At 42.8% G+C, this 15,493-nt stretch overlaps 1 protein-coding gene and 1 long non-coding RNA gene across 21 annotated transcripts in view; one reads left to right on the top strand and one right to left on the bottom strand.

The window, feature by feature from the left end:
- Positions 1 to 15,493, bottom strand: part of myt1lb (myelin transcription factor 1-like, b) — a 97,004-nt gene that overhangs the window by 67,465 nt on the left and 14,046 nt on the right. Inside the window, exon 1 of one of the 10 annotated variants that reach the window (XM_086182075.1) lies at positions 8,339 to 8,521. The exons of the other annotated variants lie outside the window; for them this stretch is intronic. The gene's annotated coding sequence lies outside the window, so the exon portion shown is untranslated. Of the gene's footprint in view, positions 1 to 8,338; positions 8,522 to 15,493 lie in introns of those variants that run through there. 10 annotated transcript variants of the gene reach the window in all.
- Positions 8,133 to 15,493, top strand: part of LOC147246829 (uncharacterized) — a 97,829-nt gene continuing 90,468 nt past the window's right edge. For 10 of the 11 annotated variants that reach the window (XR_015109704.1, XR_015109703.1, XR_015109701.1 and 7 more), the window contains exons 1-2: positions 8,133 to 8,618; positions 14,649 to 14,732. This is a non-coding gene — a long non-coding RNA (uncharacterized LOC147246829). The remainder of the gene's footprint in view (positions 8,619 to 14,648; positions 14,733 to 15,493) is intronic. The other variant, XR_015109702.1, reaches the window with a different exon arrangement.

Raw genomic sequence — 15,493 nt, 5'->3', positions numbered from 1 at the left:
TCATGGAGTCGAGGTGCTGGTGTGCTAGTTTCAGCACCAAGGACAGTGACAGACGCAGCAGCACAGCGAGGGAAGAATAGACCTTCAACTGCAATGGAGGCACACATACAGAGGAAAGCAAACACACACACATTCAAGACATTTCTAGACTCATGCTATTCTTATTTTTCCCCTTTGTTACAAAGAAAGACCATAGATCCTACAAGTGTGTGTGTGTGTGTGTGTGTGTGTATGTATGATTTTCTCAGTGTGCTCCTTAGAGAATGAGAGGGGACCACGCCTGCCCTTTACTGGGCTCCTATATCTATCAAAGCCAGGCTACACACTGTAAATAGTCAGAGATGACACACACACACACACACACACACACACACACACACACACACACACACACACACACACACAGAGTTATGAAAACCCTATTGTATGGTTATGTACTCTGCAGTGGGCTGTGATGTCTGTTGTCATATTTTCTATGGCACATACTGTACGTGACAGAGTTTAAACCCCCCCCCCCATCCCACTCACCCACCCTCTCCAACACACACTCACACTTATTATATAAAGTAACACATATATGGTATTTGAGGACAAGAGGGTACACACAAAATGCTTTATTCATGTGATTTGTATGGACGGACACACACACACACACACACACAGAGCAATCTCCCTCTCCCAGGCTCTGATAGTGACTGGAGCTGCCTGACCTACATTCTGGCAGATATGTATACAGGCAGAGAGGAGATGAGATCTCTCTCTCTCTCTCTATTGCTCTGCCTCTCTCTGTTCCATATCCTGTGTTCTTTTTGGTGCCTATTCATTGCCTCATGGACACACACACACACACACACACACACACACACACACACACACACACACACACACACACAGACAGCGGTGGTGAAGAAGCAGTTATGATTTCTTGGACTGAATGTCCTCATGCTGTGGATGAAACTGGCAATTTTCAGGGTACTGCTATATATGCGTTTGATGGATTTCAGACTAAGCTGGACGTCGGACTGGTGTTTTGTTTTGTTTTTTTCCCTCTGCTGTATACAGATGAGCCCCCAAAATATGTGTGTGTGTGTGTGTGTGTGTGTGTATGTAAAGAAAATAAATGCTTAGAGGACTACAAGCACTGCGAGTCAGGCCACAAGCCAGTTTAGTGGGAAATCAATGATGAGATGAGAGTGCAGGTAGAGGAAGATGAATGGAAGAAGTGTTAATGTGTACAAATATATGTTTATTGGGTGATGTTTACTCGCCTGTCTGATTAGCTGTAGTGTCGGAGATGGGGCCGATAAAGCCAGCTGGCACCTTTATCTTTTCGTCTCCACGCCGTTCTGTGGGAATCAATATCTCCACGGGACTGAACCGCAAACACGGACTTGGATAACAGGAAACTGCATTTCTAACTTAAAAGGACCATTTCAACGTCTCCTAATACAGTGGGAGTGCAGAGGTGAGCAGAGGGCAGATCTATTGCTGTGATTCCTCGCCATATTTCAGCGATGTTTGGTTATTTCAGGTGGCGGCCTGCTCTCAGGTGTTTATTCAGGACTCCTCTCAGCATCCAGACAGCACCAGAGGTTAGTAATTCAAAAGTGCGTCTGTCTAAAAAGACTTGATCCATTATATCCCTAATCTAAACCAGCCCAACCCTCTAAATCCCTCAAGCATTACACTGACCACATTGTAAAAACAGTGATGGAGCAGAAAAAAAAGAAAAAAAAATCCCATGACCCTACATCAATATTGCTACATTTTTTCCCCCCAACAAATCCTCTAGCTGGTAGAGGCACAGCACAACAAAGGCATTGTTGGTGAATATTGTCTGTAAAACTTGCTATAGGAAGTGAGTCACAATCACACCTAAAGCGTTTAGTAGCTGGAGTGTTTTTACATATAAATGAACAACTGTTACAATCAAGCCCTCGCCAAACGTGTTCACACAAAGTCTGTCGCCGCCAGATAAATCTCTCTCTGTATTTCCTAGCTTTTATAAATAAGCTGTCTGGCAGGACGTTCCTGCACTCGCTCACCGGCAGTGAGGTGATTTATGTCAGCCAGCCCTGATTGGTTGGCCGGAGCTTAGAGTAGCGTCGCAGTCGCAGCTAAGAGTGTGGCGGAAAAATCGAAGAAGTGTCCAAGAAGAGTTTCTGATAGAAATGCATGTTATTGGTTATAACTGAGCAAACTGAATTTCTCCTCATTGGAAGGTGGGGAAAGACAAAAGGCAGGGCAGATGTGCAGGAGATCTCGCTGCTCTTGGACAGGTTGGTTTTTATAAAACATCTGGTTTCAATCATCACACTTTTATTCAACTTTGCACTTATTTGGATGAGAAGATTTGAAATTTAAAAAAAGCACGGGAGAGATAAGCAACAAATGCGCATTGTGAAACCTAAAAACTCTCAAAGAATCAGCTAGCAGTCATTAGTCAGCTGCTTGTTGTACATATTTTAGTTTTAGGGCTGATAAAGAATCAAACATTGTTTTAAAAAATACAAAACTGCAATAATTTTTACATTAAAATTCTACATTGTAAACAAACAGTTCTGTTAAAAACCAAGTCCCGGGTATTCGAATAGTTCAGTAAGGGAAGATAATCATTTTTAAAGTAAAAGTACACATCATGTATTATGTCCTCTTCGGTTGTCAGGCTGCAAATATGAAGTTCATCAAGTTAAAAGATGTTTTCCGTGCAAAATCTTTCTCCTGAAAGTAACAATTAACTGATGGTTTCAACACTGTACTCCAGTGCAACACGTGAATGAAGGTTTCCACCACTACACAACACCAGCAAAAGCGATAATGATTCTGAATAAGTCTGAAAACAACCAGCAAGGACACTAAATGTCATAAAACACAAAACAACTTATGAGCTTGTGACACCATTTGTCGTTCTATTTGATGCTACAGTTCCAAAGAAGTTTTCATTCATCTCAGTATTTGGCGTAGCCTGCACGCGTGTCTCGTTCAAAAGTCACATTCAGTGATTCGCCCCTCCGGTGTGGCTTGCCTCGGCCCTCGCTCATTCATTGGTTGTGCTGTTACCACACATGCAGCGCGTGCATCTATCATGGCAGCAGACATGCAGCAGACGACCCAGACCCGGTAGCAGTGAGAGGACGTGCGGTTTTGACTAGAAACCTGGTTTATATCAGACACTAAAAAGATTTGCTCTTTCATTTTTGCTCTTAACAAAAGGGCCACTAGGGTGAAATTACTATCATCTGAGTGAGTTTCCTCAGGTTTTAGGAGAAGAACCTTCCTGTCCATCTAACCCTCTCCCTCAGTACATCTTTGGACAGGGTGCTGCTGTCTGAGACGCAGAGGTTCAAGGGTGAAAGAAGGTGTCAGCTACTGAAGTGGACTAGCTCTTTATGACATCCCTGCTCGGATCGGAGAGGAAGAGTGAGTCGAGGTAAAAGCCACGTTCAGACCCACTTTTCTCTTAAAAGATGCGAGAGATTCGACTGAATCTTCCTGGGTTCACACTTACGAACAAACACACACATACGGAGTGCTCTTTTGCAGAGAATCTAAAAATACATATCCGTAATGCACAGAGGAACCCATGCAGTGCACTCAATTGCCCCTTCTAATAAGACACACATCAGTCAAAGTGCATCCCCATCCCTCTTCCTCTTCGCCTCCTCCTCCTCCTCCTCTGTAAGGGTAGAGAGTGGGGGGAAATAACATCGAGCGAGCCGCCGCTGCAATTACCCACAGAGGGGTAATCACCAGCACAATGCACTATGGGTTGGCTGCCTGGGAGAGAGAGTGAAATACTCAGGTGAGGAGAGAAGCCAGACAGCAATCAGCCCAGCAGGAAGAGAAAGAGAGAGAGAGAGAGAGAGAGAGAGAGAGAGAGAGAGAGAGAGAGCGAGCAAAGGGCCATTCTTTTAATTTTCAAGGGAGAGCCAGGGCCTTAATTACTTGATGAGTCTCCTACTCTCTCTCGCTTTCTCTCTGCTTTGTGGCTGTAAAAAGGTGTGCGCGTGTGCGTGTGCGTGCGTGTGTGTTAGCCTGTGTGCGTGTGGCCCATTATCAGACTGAGGAGACTCCATTCACCTCACAGCACAGATAGAGAATGGAGAGAACAACATTACAGGGAGGACGAGAGTGTGAGGGGGTGGGGTAGACAGAGTGAGAGTGCATGTGTTTGTGTGTGTGTGTGTGTAAAAGAGAGAGCGAGAGAGAGAGAGAGAGAGAGAGAGAGAGAGAGAGACAGAGTGAGAGAGAGAGGTGATTTATCCCCAGCAGCTACAGAACACCAAGGTCGAGGAGTGACACAGCCAAGACTTGAAATAGCCACAGGAAAACACAGATCTGTACAGCACCTCTACCTATAGAAGACCAGCAGCACACTATTCATTCTCACTCCTGGATAGCCAGGATCTCTAGCAAGCTGCTTCTGTAGTGACCTGCATTATGTCTCTACTGTACATTATAAGATTATGCAACGGTAAATGGCGCCAGAGCATTCTGAGCATTCTACTGTAGTGAGGACAGTGACAAACCACAGATGATAACAATCCCTATGTATCAAATATAATGTTCACTTCATAAGTGTCGCAGCAGGACAATAATACAAAGTAATACAGAATAGTCTTTTTAAATACTTCATCCAAAAAGTGTATATTGACTTTCAAGTATTCCAAATCAAGTTGATTTTTCTCCCCCTGCATTACTTCTTTGTGACTCCAGAATGCTACGCATGTTTAGCTCAAAGCTAAACAACAAAACTCATCAAAAACGGGAGAAGCGTCCTTGGATTACTGAGACTACAGCTGGACGTATACTGGAGGACGCGCCTCAGGGTTTGTAAACCCTATCTTTTGGGGCAGCTTTTCTGATTTAGCTGTTGTAAACACGATACACGAGGGGAGCTCAAGACACCCATTTGTCCCATTTGTCAGTACTTGGACGGTAAAATGCACTAAAACTTCAGATGCTCTTCAACAACCGCTTCCCAAACCTAAAAACTATCTTTTCTCACCAGGAACTGGTGAGAGCTGGGGCCTGAGAGCAGTCAGTGGTCAGAGCTAGCCTGCGTGCTCCGGTTAGCTCGACTCTGAATACATCCTTGTTCTCCTGGGAGTATTTTTCAATGTGTTTATTAGTAACAGCAGAAGTAGCAAATCAATCGGGCAGCAACTTGATATCTGACTGAGCCGCCCAGGAATGCAGCCAGGAGCTTTAACGATGTTCCACGTGCACACAATTAACACACAAGGCAACGTATGTAGCCTGAAAAAAAAAAAAAAAAATCTCTGAAATTAACTGGTTAACTGTTGAATGTTGATGTCTGAATTCAGAAAGTAGCAAATGAAGAGACATTATCCCACCAAGCAACAAATCCGAATTTTAGCTTCTGTATCGATACACCTAATGGAAACAGCAGCCCTATAAGCTAGCTTCATGCAACAGTTAGCCTACTAGCAACTATCAGAGGCAAACGGCTCCAATTTACACATTGTTCAAGCAGCAGAGCGGCCCAGCTATTTACAATCCATTATTAAACTTTATTAAACCGTATCCGACCTATTTTTCTTTCTGTATCATTCTGTCCACCTTTCACTCCACCATCTGTGCTGTCTGACGGACTGACAGGTGACTGACGTTGCCAAGTCACATGTTTTCAGCGGATTGTGAGCTGGGGGACCGCCATTCTGACGCTGAAGCAACCCCGGGGACCATAGGCAGCATTTAGGGACAAATTCTATTATCAGTACACCAGAGGGGCACCGCTTCATCCTGAAAGTCACCTTGGTTTTTCTGAAATGTATACTTTTGAATTAATTTGATTATCCACTAATCAATGTGCCTGATATTAAAAAGAAGTGGTCAAACTATCTCTACTGAATCATGCTCAGGCATCCTCTGCTGCCTTTAAATTAGAAACCCTGCAGAGTTTGGATATTCTCAGCTTCTTACGTCGTCTTTTATGTTCTTGACAGCTACGAAGGGAAAAAAAAGTTATATGTGAATGATGTCAAAAGACAGATGTCAAAACATAAACACAAGTGAAGATGGGCTGCGGCTGAGGCACCAACGGTCCCAGCTCTACTGGACTGGGGGATCGGATGCGATGTCTTACAACATTTATCTGACAGTCTTCCCACTTGTATCAAGCCCTGAATGTCACCTGAAACACCAAACACTGGTGACAGCAGAAAACACTGACGCTCACGCTGAAGAGTACAGTTCCAGCATCGGCGGTGGGACCAGAGAGAAAACAGACCTGGAACTCTTAGTCCAAAGAGGTCAGCGAAACCAGTATTTTTATTATTATTTTTTTTAAATCTTGGAGTAAAGTTAATCTTAAATCCCCCAAATCTGTCTGCTGGTTTATGTCCTCTCTGTCTGCTCAAGTCAGTCAGTATTTCATTCAGTCAAACAAAGACGCCTCTGTACCACTGGCCGTAGTTTGCCCTCTTTGTATTGCACCTGAGCATCTTCACTGAAAAAAAAAAAAGTGAAATAAAACCTTAACGTGCAAAACATGCAGACATTTGACACCAAATGTATGTAAAGTCTAGCCCAGTGGTTCCCAACGTCATCCAACTCAGGGCCCACTTTTAGGTCTCAAAAAATTTCGCGGCCCACCTCCGACGGCTGGCGATTCCCCATCAGTGTCTCATCTGTCTTTCCTTTTAATTCTCCCTGCTGCTCGCCAGCTCGCCATCCTTACGCTCCAGTTTCAGCTGTGAGCATCAAATGTTAACAAGTCATGTGCAATGCGGTCCTGCTCCAAAGTCATCCAGCAGATAAAAACATTTCCTATCTCTCATTTGCTTGTCAAATGTCTAATATTTGAAATAAAAAAAAAATAATAAATAAATAATGAAAAATAATATTCAAACGTTTTAATATCCCTTTAAAAGTTACTGAGTTCAAACTTTTAAAACATTATTCAGTATATTTCTATATAATTACTTTTCCACCCCCCACAAAAATCATACTGTATTGGAAACGATTTGGTGGCCCACTTGCAATACCTTCGTGGCCCACCAGGGGATCGTGGCCCACAGGTTGAGTATCACTGGCCTAGCCAATACTGCATCATCAATCCGACCACAAATCTAATAGCCTAATGTAATCTTGGCAGATAATCCAATTTCACATTAACATACTACATCTTTTTTTTCAATTTTAGTTGATCGGCTTTTGGTTCAGTCAGGCAATTTCTCCAAATTTAAACTCTGAAGTCATTAACATTCACAGATATTTACACACACTCACACACACATTTTACGAAATCTACAAGTTGTGCAAACTAGAGATGCACCCTGACATTAGCCTGTGATTGGTATCGGCAGATACTCATAGTTCTTTAAATACATCGGTACTGGTTTGTTGACGGATGGTTTTAATGGTCCATTTATGCACAAGTTTCTTCATCTTCGCTCATCATCTGTTGCTTATGATCGATGAGGAAACAACGTAGCAAATACAGACTTGATGGGCTTTTCCAAATGTTTGGGAATGAAGAAAAACTCTTTTAAACACTTAAAATGTTTACATGTCTTTTCAGTATGTAAAAATCATAGAAACTTGTTTTTATTCAGATAATACTGATAGCAATTATTCACTATTGGCCAGATCAGTTGTAAAAATATTACAACTGATCTAAGCCTAACCCTAACCATATTAGATATCAACAAAAAACACAATACCATTGATACATGGCGCGATAGTGATACAAGTTCTCCAGTGCAATTAAACTCGCTGTTGACTAATGAATATTATCTTGTTAATTACTTTGTAGACATTTCCAGTTCTAATGATTAAATTACACCTCGGAATTAATAATTATTGTTAAATTATAGAGAAAATGTTTTGTCACTGACCAGACAGCAGCGGGTGGACGTGCGTGGTTGCTGGGCAATAAAATACATGATACGGGATTTAATTCGTGATTTCATGTTTGGACTCATATAAATAAATAAATAAATATAAAGTTGTTCCTGTCGGGCCACAGCAGCAAAACAACAACATATAGGGTTTAAGGTTTAAGTTAACAACAAACATTACCCGGAAAAAATACGACACTGAAATGTGGTTTGAGTTTATGTGAATCGACATTCGACCAGAGATTTTACCACCGACGATAAAGCTCTGCACTCAACATCCGGGGCTGTAACGTCACCAGGCGGGGAAAGTGGAGACGCGCGCTGTATGCCGGTCAATTAGCAGAGGTTTGCTTGTTAGCCGAGCGAGTTCATGGCTCGACACTGATACTTTATACTTTACTTTATATAAAACAATATCTCACATCGACCATACAAGGCCAGGTGACGACGGCACTATACTCATACATACTCACATATGAGGAGTTTCACATGAACAGCTTCACGCGCGCCAGCTCCTTACTGGGCGCTAACCAGAGGAGCCAAGCTGGATTAGCACGTAGCATGTAGCATGTCAAGGTGCGCAGTTTCAAACACATCAACCAGACAGGAGGAGTTAGCGTCGCCGCGTGGCTGTTTATGGCATTACAGTATTATCACAAACGTGGAGTCCTGACGGTGACGAGGTGGACCAGCTGTGTCGCAAAGAAGTAATTAGGAGGGGAAGACGCCTTCTTGAGACCAAGACACCAGTTGGTGAGTACCTGAAAAGCTAATTTCACTTATCTTGTTCTCCCAGGCCTTCGCCTGTTAAATTTGTGGTCTTGGTTTTTTGCGTTATTGTTAAGCGTCCTTGAGTGTCGTGAAAGGCGCTATATAAATTGAAATTATTATTATTATTATTATTATTATTAGGGCCTGAGCCTGAAGGTACTTCAGGCGAAGACCCTATTATATTTTTATTGTGATTATTGTTATTATTATTAAAATTTTCAGTCAGTTTGCTCTTGTTTCCTGTACATGTCATATGCTATTTTTTTTTAAATGTTAAGGTTCTTCCTTTGAAACTTGAATTAGTTCTTATATTACCACTAAATTATCTAAGCATCCAGCACATGTGCTGCACTTCCAGAAAGCTACGGGTCATTAGACAGGCTAGCGGATGATATCCACCATCATGGCTTCACAATTTGATAAACTCAGGTGAAGATGTTGCAGGTATATATCCTACTAAATGACTGAGAGTGTAGTTGGGACTGATTTCCCTGAATGCAAGAGGCTGTCTGTCGATGAAGGCTGAACACTGAGGCTGCATAGAATTCCTCCTCACCAGAGAGACAGGGGGATCTCTCCAAAGAGGCAGCTGACAGTATTATTGCAGTAAAAAGGATGGAGAGGCGTCTCTGAAGGTTAGCCATCATTAAGCACATCAAATGGGACCCAAGCTAGGCTAAACTGATGCTGTGTTGGAGGGCTTTGCCTCAGCTAATGACATAGCTCATGACATTCTCCAACATTTAGCTCTCATGGTGTTGTCCCTCTCATTATTCATGTCAGACATCTCTTATGAATCGACAAGGACACCACTGAGCATACGTGTGTGTGTACTAATACATGATGTGCATGCCTGCATTCACCCTTACGAGCACCACCTCCCATGGTGGATGATTGATTTAACTCATCAGACTGCCTTTTAATGCCATTATTGCGCACAGAGCTCTACAACAACATGGCAGGTTGTAATTTTTCTTTTTAACCTACGTAGAAAATTAAAAAATACTGCAATTTTTGTCACCCTGCGGCTGTCAATGGAGTTGTGTCAAAATGGGTTTTTGGCTACGGTTTTGTGCTAAACTCGCACTTAAACTGCAGCTCAGACTGTGACAATGCTGCCATCCACACAACGGTTTGCTGAAAACAAGGACATCGTTGAAATATAACATTTATTGTTTGAATTGCGTGGAATACCCTAGCATAGCTGTGGAGCTAACCGGGACCCACCGTGTGTCCTTGCAGTGACCAGTTAGGGAAGGTAAATGCTGTTGTGTTCATTTGTGGCTGCAGCATATTGTTTTATACTTTTGAGATTTTTTTTATTTAGAAGTGCATTCATCTGCTTAAAAGAATGTGGTCTAGAGACTCAGACACACACACACACACAAACACACACACACACACCCCACCCCCTACTTAGCTGCCAGTGTCTACCCAGAATACCAATGATGCAGTCTGCAGATAGATAGATAGGGCTGTCTGTCACATGACCCTATTTGTCCCGAGGCTTTACCCCGGGATGACAACAGGCGCACTGTACACACACACACACACATACACACACACACACGCAGAGGTACCCACAGCTTGCCATGCTGTATTTCAGCATAGGCAATGAAGCACACAGAAACACGCAAATGCAGAGCATAGCAATCACTCACATTCACAGTTTCACTCACACACACACACGCACAGAATAACTGCAGGGGTGCAAACCAGAAAAAGAGAGGGATCAAAAAAGAGAGGACACCCTGTCGCTACACACACACACACATACACACACACACACGAAATTGTGCAGGAATAATTGCAAAATACTGAACATCCTCCCAATACCATCTATCTCAAATCTACACACATGTACACACATGCATATACACATGCATACATACATGCATATCTTCCTGTGGGAAGGCACCCCACCCCTGTTTCTCACACTAACACATTAGTCACTGACAAGGCTCTACACAGTCTCTGGGTATCCTGCGGTACCAAAAATAGCAGCCTAATAGAACGGAATAGAAAATGTCCCCTCACACTCTGCACAAATAGGACCTTTATTTCCAGTGCAGGAGTCAAAGGCATTGCACTACATGAGTCTGAGTTTGTTTCGATTTGAATGAATCACTTGGTAATTCAAAATAGCTCCCTTAAAGCTAGGAAGTGTTCTCGGAGATACACACGCGGCCAGAATGTCCTCTTTACCTCCTACACTGCCATGTTCAGATGTCAAGCTACACAGCTAGATTTATTTTCCCTGAATTAATAATTTTTACCATATTTAGCACCTTTTACTTATTTAGCCCAGATAATAGAATATTTTTTCTTTTGTTTCTATTTACAGTCACTACACAAGCTCTGCAGGGGTAATTGCTAACTTCCTGTGTGTTAGAGACTACCGCTGCTGTTCCTGTCACTCTGCGCTGATAGGCTGGTAAAAATGTTCAATGAATACTAGTACTCCACTAAAACTTCATATGTGATGCATAGCATGATTATTGCAGTCACTTTCCATTGCCATGCCATCCATGCTACAGTTTTAGCAGTTGGTCTACGATTGTTCTCATCGTGCAACAACCCATTTGATCAGGTATTTAGAATGGCAGAATCTCCATATGCATGTTTCTGCTAGCTTACTGTTTGTCTGAACTACACAGCAAAAGCCGCACTTTGTAACATACTAACTGAGGTTTACATAGGGATTGAACGCACTTCCAAGTGGTTTTACAGGCCCCAAACCGAGGCGTGAGAGAGAAAACACTCTCTAAAGTAAAGTGACATGCTACGTTTCTGCTCTGGACTGAAACTGGACACAGTGCCCTCCTAGAGGGTGAAGTTAGAATGATTTCAGTGCAAGTCTGCTGACTACATTTAAAAAAAAAAAAAAAAAAAAAAAAAAGTTGGAATGAGTAACGTCATCAGTCGCTCAATAATTAAGCTTGATTTTCAACTAGGGGGAAAAAAAATTCATCTAGGATGTGTAGACCTTTCTAGCGACACTATGTAGCAATGCATGTAACATTTTGTAGCGTTGGCTTGATAATGTTAGCTCCTCCCTCTTGCATCAAGTCATAGGTTCTACTTTATCATGATGGTGTCATAAGACATGAAGAGTGCCAGCACCTTTCAGAGACGGTCTTTGAAGGATGCAGTTTAACCTGCTGCCCAACAATCTGACATCCATTGGCACTAAAGAATGCTAAAGAAGACAAGTACCATACTAAGCTTATTTCAGTAATTAACAGTCCAGTGCTCACATCGCAACACAGAAAAACACAGCCATCTACAAACATGAACTGTGTGTACAGGGCAAAGTTGTGCACATGTACACGTGTGTGTTGAGTTTATGTGTAGGAAACCTCCCACCTCATTCTTTTCCTCTCTCTTGTACTTCTCTTAGCACCTGTTGGGAAATATGTATATGTGCATTTCTGGATTCTCGTCAGGAAACTTGTTATGTTGATATCACACTGCGTATTGCAGCTACATAAAGGTGACATCTTGAGAGAAGGTGGGATGCTTTTTATGCAAATGAGTGTGAGGATGTGTATGTAGTTCTGACTGGAGCTGAGAGGAGAAAAAGCTCAGCGAGCTTGTTCAGGTATGTACAGACTGTTTGAGGTTTCAGTGTGAATTGGTTTGCGTGAGGATGGATACAGCTGCGTGTGTGTGTGTGTTTCTGTGTGGTGGGGGTGGGGGGTGGATGTGTGAGTAGGCTCAGGTGGATTGTGAACTCGGCAGATGGACATTTGGAGCAGCTTTACACCCTGCAGCAAAACACTCACATGCACACACGCCCTCACGCGCACACACACGCAGACACACACACACACACACGCACACACACATGCAAACACACACGGCTGTAACATTAACCTTGTGTAACTCTAGATGGGAAAAAGCCATGAAAAAACTCATCCCCAGTACCTCAAATCAACCATCGACATACTGATCCATTATTTCAACTGTCTAAACACAGGCTAGGTACAAACAGACATATACTTCTAATATTACATAGTCTGGCTAATGAAAATACCTCCGGAGCACTTTTAGCCTTCCAGAACCTCTTCTGTGGAGCAGTCAAGCATTTTCAATATTTGTGATGCTTTTTCTCTGAGCTGTTGTGGAAATATGATCACTGTATAAAATATGACATATACCAACACGCGCACGCTCAGCCAGGGTCTACTTGGAAAAATATCTGTTCATTGTAGAAACCAAAATCTACATGGTAGTTTTGATTTCTACATTGTTTTCCTTCTCTAGTTTTATACAGTATGAATGGTAGGAGTGAAAACATGTTCAATTCCCAATGATATTTTTTCAGTCTGTATAAAATAGACAATAAAAACCAAGAGCTATGAATCAAATTCAGTTATACAGAACTTGTATATTTCGTATTTAGGGAAATGACTTAAAGGGAAAAAAATACTAATAGTGAGGTTTGCTAATGGCTCCATGATGCAGTATTTTCAATCAATCTCATGAGTATTATGAACATAAAAAAAGATAATGGAATGAATAAATAAAAAATGTATGTTTTTCCATGTTTTGCCTGTCATATTGTGACACCCACAGTGTGGATATGAGTATCAATAAGATTATTTAAATTATAATTATATTGACTTATGCCTTGTTGCATTATGCATTAACGTATAAATACTTGAACGGTAATAATCCTACAGAAAAATGATCCAATGTAAAGCTCAGTTCACGCGTATAATCCTCAGACAAGAGGTGTAACATGCTGCACGTCCCCTCCTAAAGGTAGTTGCAGAGCTGAGGACCTGGAGGAGAGGAGTACATCCCCACGTTCTCTATTCTGAGCGAGTTCCTGTCTTCTCTCCTCTTATCATTACTGGATGGCATTTGTCGCTCTGACTCCTAATTTCCTATATGTTTGCCTTCTTTTACCTCTCCGAGCCACTGTTTGCTAAAAGTCTCCCTCCTCATAGGCTTGTCTTTGCAGCCCAGCTGGGGGATGGAGAGATGAAGGGATGGGTGGAGGGCTGTGGGGGATGTAGACTGAGGCTGTGTGGAGCTGCTCCCTCCCTGAGGAGACTCTTCTGCCAGCCCAGTGCCACAGATCAGCAGTCAGCCAGCCAGCCGTGCACTGACCTCATCCCTCTCTCTACCTCTATTTCTGTCTCGCTCTATCTCCCTCCCTGCCAGCGGCACTTGCTGTCCCAATGTCTCCTTCCTACGCCAACTGCCTGTCCTGCTACCAATGGTGCATGTCTGTCTGCTGCTCGAGCTGCATGCCTGTCTCTCCATCTATTATTCTTCCAGTCCTCCTGTCTGTCTCTCTGCCTTTGTGTCTCTGTCTGCCTGCCTGTCCATCTGCATGTCTGCCTGCCAGCCACTCTTTCTAGCCAATACCTCTCTGCCGGAAAGCGTCCAGGCTGTCAGCCACTCTGCCAATCTGCCTGACTAGCTCCCTGTCTATTCGTCATCTGTTTGTGTCTCCATTTGTTTTCGTGCTCGTCTATCTGCCTGTTTACCTGTTTGCATGTCCATCTGTCTGTTATCTCTTCATTTTCCTCCTTTCCTGTACGTCTCTCTGTGTCAAGAGGCTTTCAGGAATGGCTCTGTAACTGTCACGAGAGAAAGATTTACTGACACGTCCAGAGTATTGGTCAGATTTCTCAGTTTGACTCTACATAACCTTTCCACACCCCACCAGCACTTTGGGAATGTTGGGTTTCCAGGAGTAAAATTCCCTGCTCCTCCAAGGCAATAATGTGCCGCAATTTCTGAAGCTTTCTTTCTTGGCAGACAATGTCTTTTCATTCACTGTCTTTCCAAACAAGATGCCTGGAGCTCTCGGCCGTCTTCAGACGCTTAGTCATCAGGCCAACTTCCTGATAATGCTCTTCCTGTCTCATTCACAGCTATCGTGGCTTGAGGAACATGTTTGCTCTATTGAAAAAAAAAAAGCAGCTCTATTTTCTCCTTATTTTCTCTCTCCCTCTCTCTCCCCTCCTCTGTCCTCTCCTATTCTTGTCTCAACAGGAGAGCAGGAGAGCGTTTGACTGGCTCCTCTCAACCAAGGGCTGCATCGCGCTCGCTCGGCAGTCAAGGACAACTCTAATGGAGGTAGAACAAAAGAAAAAAGGGGAGAGGGAGAGAGGGAAAGAGAGACAGATGGAGAGAAACAAGCATGCTGTGGTGCGGGTGTCTTTGAAATTATACATATTGTAAAATAGTAATAGTGAATAATTCTCCTTTCGGTGGCACTGACTGTTGCCCTGTGCTACAGGTGGTGAGTGAGAAAGAAAATTTCCATCAACTTTTTTTATTTTGCATTCGCACATCTTTGAAAAAGTGACTTGCCACAGTTTCCTCGGGGCTTTAAGCACATGTTACATATATAAGAGAATATATGAGAGGCCAGAATGCCTCGTCTCCAAGTGTCATACATTGCATTCATCATTTGGTTTATTCATAATTCCACATCCTCAGTGTTCTGTACCCTTCCAGAAGTTCTGCTACATTTTGTACATTCCCTCTCATCTGTGTGTTCCTCTGGTGTTTCCCGAAATGGTTTCATGGCGAACATCTTAAAAATCGATATTCTAAATGTAACTGCATTCTCTTTGGAGCATCACTATACTATTAAAATTGTATGTGGCATCCCTTAAAACAGCAAAAACAACAGTGAAACCATGTCTTTCTTGCTCGTGTTCCTTTCTTCTTTCTGACACCTCAGTATGTGTTTGTGTTTACAGTCACTCCCACATGAAGCGCGCAGCTCGCTATGAGCACATTTAAATGCCTCTGCAGCGAGATTGCTAATCCCTGTTGTGGATTGGCCCAGTTAGTGTCTCCCAGCTTTTGGAAGAGAATGCTAAAGTGGG

This window comes from Aulostomus chinensis, chromosome 17 (assembly GCF_037954235.1).
Source record: "Aulostomus chinensis isolate RoL2024-O1b breed Wild chromosome 17, RoL_Achi_v1.0, whole genome shotgun sequence".
NCBI lineage: Eukaryota > Metazoa > Chordata > Actinopteri > Syngnathiformes > Aulostomidae > Aulostomus > Aulostomus chinensis.
This window is presented reverse-complemented; position numbering and strand designations above follow the sequence as displayed.